At 44.9% G+C, this 6,131-nt stretch overlaps 1 long non-coding RNA gene across 1 annotated transcript; it reads left to right on the forward strand.

Moving 5' to 3' along the window:
* The first annotated feature begins 554 nt into the window (after positions 1–554).
* Positions 555–3,213, forward strand: LOC119129579. The gene is made up of 3 exons (XR_005099274.1): positions 555–675; positions 1,035–1,041; positions 3,202–3,213. It is a non-coding gene; the product is annotated as an uncharacterized LOC119129579 (long non-coding RNA).
* The last annotated feature ends 2,918 nt before the right edge of the window (positions 3,214–6,131 follow it).

Here is a 6,131-nt window from a genome sequence, read left to right on the forward strand (position 1 = left end):
CAACTGAAGGCTCTAGCCCCCATAGTTGACAGACGGAATTGGGGGACAGTGAGGGTGATAGTGGAGGCAGACCTTAGAGACCGGGTGGGAATGTTAATGTGGAGGAGGTCTGACAGGTATGGAGGGGCAAGGTTATGGATGGCCTTGAATATGTGGAGGGGAATTTTATAGTTAATGCGCTGTTTTATAGGAAGCCAGTGAAGTTGGTGCAGAACAGGAGTGATGTGATGATGGACAGGGGTTCTGGTGATGATGTGAGCAGCAGCATTTTGAACCAGTTGCAGTTTATGGAGGAGTTTGTGGGGGAGGCCGACAAGGATGGAGTTGCAATAATCCAGACGAGATGTAACGAGAGAGTGGACCAGGATAGCAGTGCTGTTCGGAGTGAGTGATGGACGGAGGCGGTTGATGTTACAGATGTGGAAATAGTAGGAACGGATGATGTTGTTGATGTGGGTGCTAAATGATAAGGGGCTGTCGAGGACGACACCCAGGCTCTTAGCCTGAGGGGAAGGGAAACCGAGGAGTTGTCAATGGTGAACATAAAACTGGGCTGTTTGTTGAGGGACGATTTGGAACCAATGAGGACTACCTCAGTTTTGTCACAGTTGAGTTTAAGGAAGTTTGAGGTGAACCAGGATTTAATTTCTTGAAGGCACGCACAGAGGGAGGAGGGTGGGAGAGTGGAAGGGCGTTTGGAGGAGACATAGAGCCGGGTGTCGTCCGCGTAGCAGTGAAAGTTGATATTATGTTTTCGGAAAATCAAACCAAGTGGGAGGAGGTAAATGATAAATAAGATTGGACCAAGGACAGAACCCTAGGGAACACCAGAGGACAGGGGGGAGGGATGAGATGTGAATGATTTTAACTGGATAAATTGAGAGCAGCCGGAGAGATATGAGTGGAACCAGTGCAGGGGTGTGTCTGACAGTCCAATAGAGGCTAGTCCAGGGGTGGGCAAACTTTTTGACTCGCGGGCCGAACTGGGTTCTAAATTTGTACCGGAGGGCCGAACCAGGAGCAGATGGATGTAGTGTTTGTGTGAAGTAATATAAGCGACCTGTAAAGGTCATTGCATAAAAGATTTTGGCCTTTAGTAGGTAGTAAAGCATGGATATTCCAAACAAGTTTTTTTTAAAACAAATGCATTTATTAACAGCATTAAAAAAAATAAAAATAATTCACTAAAAAACTGCTATCAGTGATTCTCATAAAATACGACACTGTTATTATGAATAACAGTCTCCATCACTTCAGTGCCTGCAGGTCAGATTAATGAAAGATGTTTATCTTATGAGATCACATCAAACAGCAAACATTCTGACCAAATATATCGTCTTGAAGAATCGGTGAAAGCATACATCCAAATAAAGTAATCAAAACGGCAACACGGTGAGGGGTATCTGAACATCAGAGCAGAGTTTTAACTCACAAACACCTGGTAACAGAGGTGAGGAAACGGGAAACACTTCCTTAAAGTAAGCCTTAAGAACTTTACAGGTTAAGATTAGTCGCAAGCAGGTGGTGCATCAATGTCCTTGAGCATCCTGCATTGTTTCAAAATGAGAATGGTCGCTAGTTTCAATACCTGCTATGTGTACAAATCATATTCAAAATGCATTTTTTTACAACAAACTTGAGAGCCTCCCCTTCATTTTCAGTGGGAACAGTGTTGTTGGTCTCTCTTTTTTGCTAGTGCATCATAGTCTGGAGTAAAATTTGTTGTGGCAATTCTTAGGAGAGATCCGTTTACCTCGATCTGTGACGGGTTGATGTGGCTGAACGTCACGTCGCGTACGTCGAGCCAAATTGGACACTCTTTTAACATTCGGCACTCACTTCTTTTCTTCGGGCCACTCATTTTAATGGAAGGATTCCAGGGGAAGGTTTGTGGGGGGCTTTAGCGTAAAACTGTATCTGAAAGCTCAGCGAGCGAATTACAAGAATGCTGTCGTCACAGCCCACGCTCTAAATTCGGGACTGATACAAATAGAGCGCGAGTGCGCCATGTCCGTACTACTGAGTACGTACGTACACGCACTTGTGAGTGTGCACCGAGCTTTCTGACACGGCTTCCGGTAGTAAATGCGCAGGCGAGCGGTTCCCCATCTACTGGGGAAACGCAGTCATTGCAGGCAAAATGACCAAAAAAAAAGTTTAATAATACAATTAATTCAGGGTTGGCGGGCCGGATTAAACGGTCCCGTGGGCCGGATGTGGCCCGCGGGCCGTAGTTTGCCCACCCCTGGGCTAGTCGGTCAAGGAGAATGGAGTGAGAAATGTTGTCAAAAGCTGCGCTTAAATCAAGGAGAATGAGAATGGATAATAGACCAGAGTCGGCTGCAATAAGGAGATCATTTGTGATTTTAATGAGGGCTGTTTCTGTACTGTGACGGGGGCAGAAACCGGATTGGAACTGTTCATATAAATTATTACTAGTGAGGTGAGTGTGGATATGTGATGCAACAATTTTTTCGAGAATTTTGGAGAGAAATGGCAGGTTGGAGATGGGGCGAAAGTTACTGAGGATGTTGAGGTCTGAGCCGGGTTTCTTAAGAGTTGGTGTAACAGCAGCAGATTTGAAAGATAAAGGGACAGAGCCAGAGGTGAGTGAAGAATGGATGATGGCAGTAATCAGGGGCAGCAGAGAGGGGAGAGAAGCTATGACCAAGGAAGAAAGCAAGTGGGTCAAGTATACAGTACATGTACATGCTCCACTTCCTGTTCAGTTCCCCATTGCACCACAAGATGAAGCCTTGTGTCGCCGTTAATCACTTTTGAATTCCGGATGAGTTTAAATAGGTCAGAAGCAGAGGGAAATTTGAAGCAGGAAAGAGGGGGGGGGGGGGGGGGATGGGGGAAGAAAGGAGATGGATAGCTACATGAGTAAGGGGTCAGTTGCTGGTGGATGGTGGCTATTTTATTGTCAAAAAAGGACATCAGGGTGTTACAGTGGTCAGTAGTCAGTATGAAACTATTGTAACAAGTAGAAGTGTGGGAGGAGCCCCAACAAAGTAAGACAGCCCCAACAAAGCGTTGCCTCTCTAGCTTCCTCAAACGTTCCGAGCAAATAACAGTAGGGCCAGACCAGACACATCCCCAAATGGACAGAGGACGACATTTCTACTTTGAATAGCAACCAGCTTCCAGCAATAGAATAAGTCTATTACACAAAGCCCATGTGAACACAATTTTAAAGAGAAGTTATTTTACCTCCAGGGGGCGTCTTAGTCGCTTGGAATAAACGCAAGCCGGAAGCTTGTACGCCTCCATATTTTCCACCTGGGATACATCATGAGCTACTGTGCACAGAAACCACTGGTTAAGAATCAGTGCAGGCCAACTAAATGGGGATTGGTTTGCTATTTATACATTACATTGTTTACTGTATAATATGGTATTGTTGTCATAGTATATAAACTGCACAAGCTTGTGGTTTAATGAATGTTAAAACAGCCATATCAGATATATGTCACCTGAAATATTCAGTAAATCCTGAACTATTCAATACTCAGAGACAGTCAAATAAATTTGATGCAGGCATTAAATCAGAACTTGGACATGCAGCCTAAACCCGGTCCAATACATGAAAACAAATTCTGAGACAATAATGCTCAAAATGCGACTGCAATAAGATAAAATAACATAAGATAATCCTTTATTATTCCCTCAATGGGGAAACTCCTGTGTAAGCAGCAGTACACTTAACATATACACACACACGCATGCGGGGAAGGGGATAAAAGATTTAAAAAAAGTAAGAGATATATATAAATAAAAAAAATATATGGGCAGTATATACACAATACACAATATACAGTGGAGATAAAAAAAAGTATTAGATAAAAAAATTGTGCAAAAGAAGAAAACAACAGGTACTTGTAAGAGTCCACAATCTCTACGTCCGTTCCCTGGATGTTCACCGGCGAGGGGGGGACTTTGCGCCGGCGGAAGTCCACCACCAGCTCCTTTGTTTTTCCGGAGTTAATCTGGAGGCGGTTCCGCTGGCACCAGTCCACGAATCTGTGATTCAGTCCTCGGTACTCCGTCTCGTCTCAGTCGTTAATGAGACCGCCGATGGCGGAGTCGTCCGAGAACCTCTGGAGGTGGCAGGTTGATGTGTGGTGGGTGAAGTCAGCTGTGTAGATGGTGAAGAGAAGGGGGGCCAGGACGGTCCCCTGTGGAGCTCCTGTGTTGCAGACCACCGTGTCAGACACACGGCCTCCTGTCCTCACAAACTGTGGCCTGTTTGTGAGGAAGTCCAGGACCCATGATGTCAGCTGCTGGCAGGCTCCAGCATGGTGCAGTTTGTTCCCCAGCAGTTCTGGCTGGATGGTGTTGAAGGCACTGGAGAAATCATAAAACATGATCCTCACAGTGCTTCCAGCCCGCTCCAGGTGGGCCAGAGACCTCTGCATGAGGAAGATGACGGCGTCCTCAACCCCGATGCTCGGCCGGTAGGCGAACTGCAGGGGGTCGGCGGAGGAGCTCACCAGGGGGCGCAGGTGGTGGAGGACCAGCCTCTCCAGGGTCTTCGCCAGGTGGGATGTCAGGGCCACCGGCCGGTAGTGGTTGAAGTCACTGGGGCGAGATGACTTGGGCACCGGTACCACGCAGGACGTCTTCCACAGCTGTGGTACCCTGTGCAGCCTCAGGCTGACAATATTATTGACAGTTGTCAAAATGCCTGCTGTGGAAATGACCTTTTAGGAGCAGAGTAGTAGTCCAAGAACTTTGCACAATACGCTAAATTAATACTAATTGCAATTCATTGACAGAACTAAAAAAAAAAACTTGTTAACTATAAACACAGTACTGGTGATAAAAACACATTTCCACATTTCTCACACAATGTCATCCTAAAGACTAATGACAGAATTGCATAATTTTAAACAGTGTGCCTGTGTTTCTTAATGTTGGTCATGTCATGTATATCAGAGCACACTTGACTCTCAATTCAAAGCGTACACATACTGTATTTGTTGTTTGCGTAAGTCAGGTCGGCTTTTATGCCGCCACACTGTCCCTCATATCTTTCTATTAAAGGTTAATCTTTTTCTGCTGATTAATTTTTGAGTGGAATGAATTTCTATCACATCGGACAATCCCAAGTGTATGTGTATGTGTAACACAGTAAACGTGTTTGTGCGTGTGCATGTGCTTGAGTGCGTTAGGAGTAAGATCATGCTAACGGTGGCTGACAGCCTGTATGAAACTGAGCTGTTTAATTTTGTAGAATGCTCACGCCCCTAATTCACAGATCAAATTGTGCAACCTTGTGCTGTCACAGCTCATCCCACTCAGCCAGCCATGCACTTTTCTCGAACAGTCACCAAGGCAGCATTAAAAGCATCTGATGGGTGTAGTCAGCCTTATGGTCTTTGATTTTTAATCGCTGTGAAAAGGGTAGAGGAAGTGAACCCAGACCAGGATTTTGGGTGAACAAAAGAGAGGGTGTGAAAGCAATGCATCTGATTGGTTCTGGTCCAGCAAGTAACAGTGCCTCAACTAGATCAAGCCAGTGCCTTGGAAAAAGCAGATCCTCGATTTTCTTGTGACTGCTCCCATTCTACTTGCCCTTATTGAATGGGCACATAAATTACAAGCCCATCTGTGCCCACTGAAATCATTAATTTTTCCCTTAGGACAGAATCAATGTTTTACTGCCAACAGTTTGGACAGCTACATTGCAACACAAATTCACTGGATAAAGGCCAAATAACGAAGCGGACAGACAGTAAAAGCAGAAGCAATTGGCTTTATGATGTCTTGACCCCTTCCATGTTCTACTGCACACAGCTCTCGTTGTACAATACACTTGACCTATTTACCGTAATTTTCGGACTATAAATCGCTCCGGATTATAAGTCGCACCAGCCATAAAATGCCCAAAAATGTGAAAAAAAACATATATAAGTCGCTCCGGAGTATAAGTCGCATTTTGGGGGGCAATTTATTCGACAAAATCCAACACCAAGAGCAGACATGAACGAGCAACAACAGGCTAAACGATACGGTATGCTAACGTGACAAACACAAACGACTCGAGGAGCTGAGAACGGGCTTGACGTAACATTCAGTTATTTAAAAAAAACTATCACATAAATAACACGTTTATAAAACCATCTGTG

This window comes from Syngnathus acus, chromosome 10 (genome assembly GCF_901709675.1).
Source record: "Syngnathus acus chromosome 10, fSynAcu1.2, whole genome shotgun sequence".
NCBI lineage: Eukaryota > Metazoa > Chordata > Actinopteri > Syngnathiformes > Syngnathidae > Syngnathus > Syngnathus acus.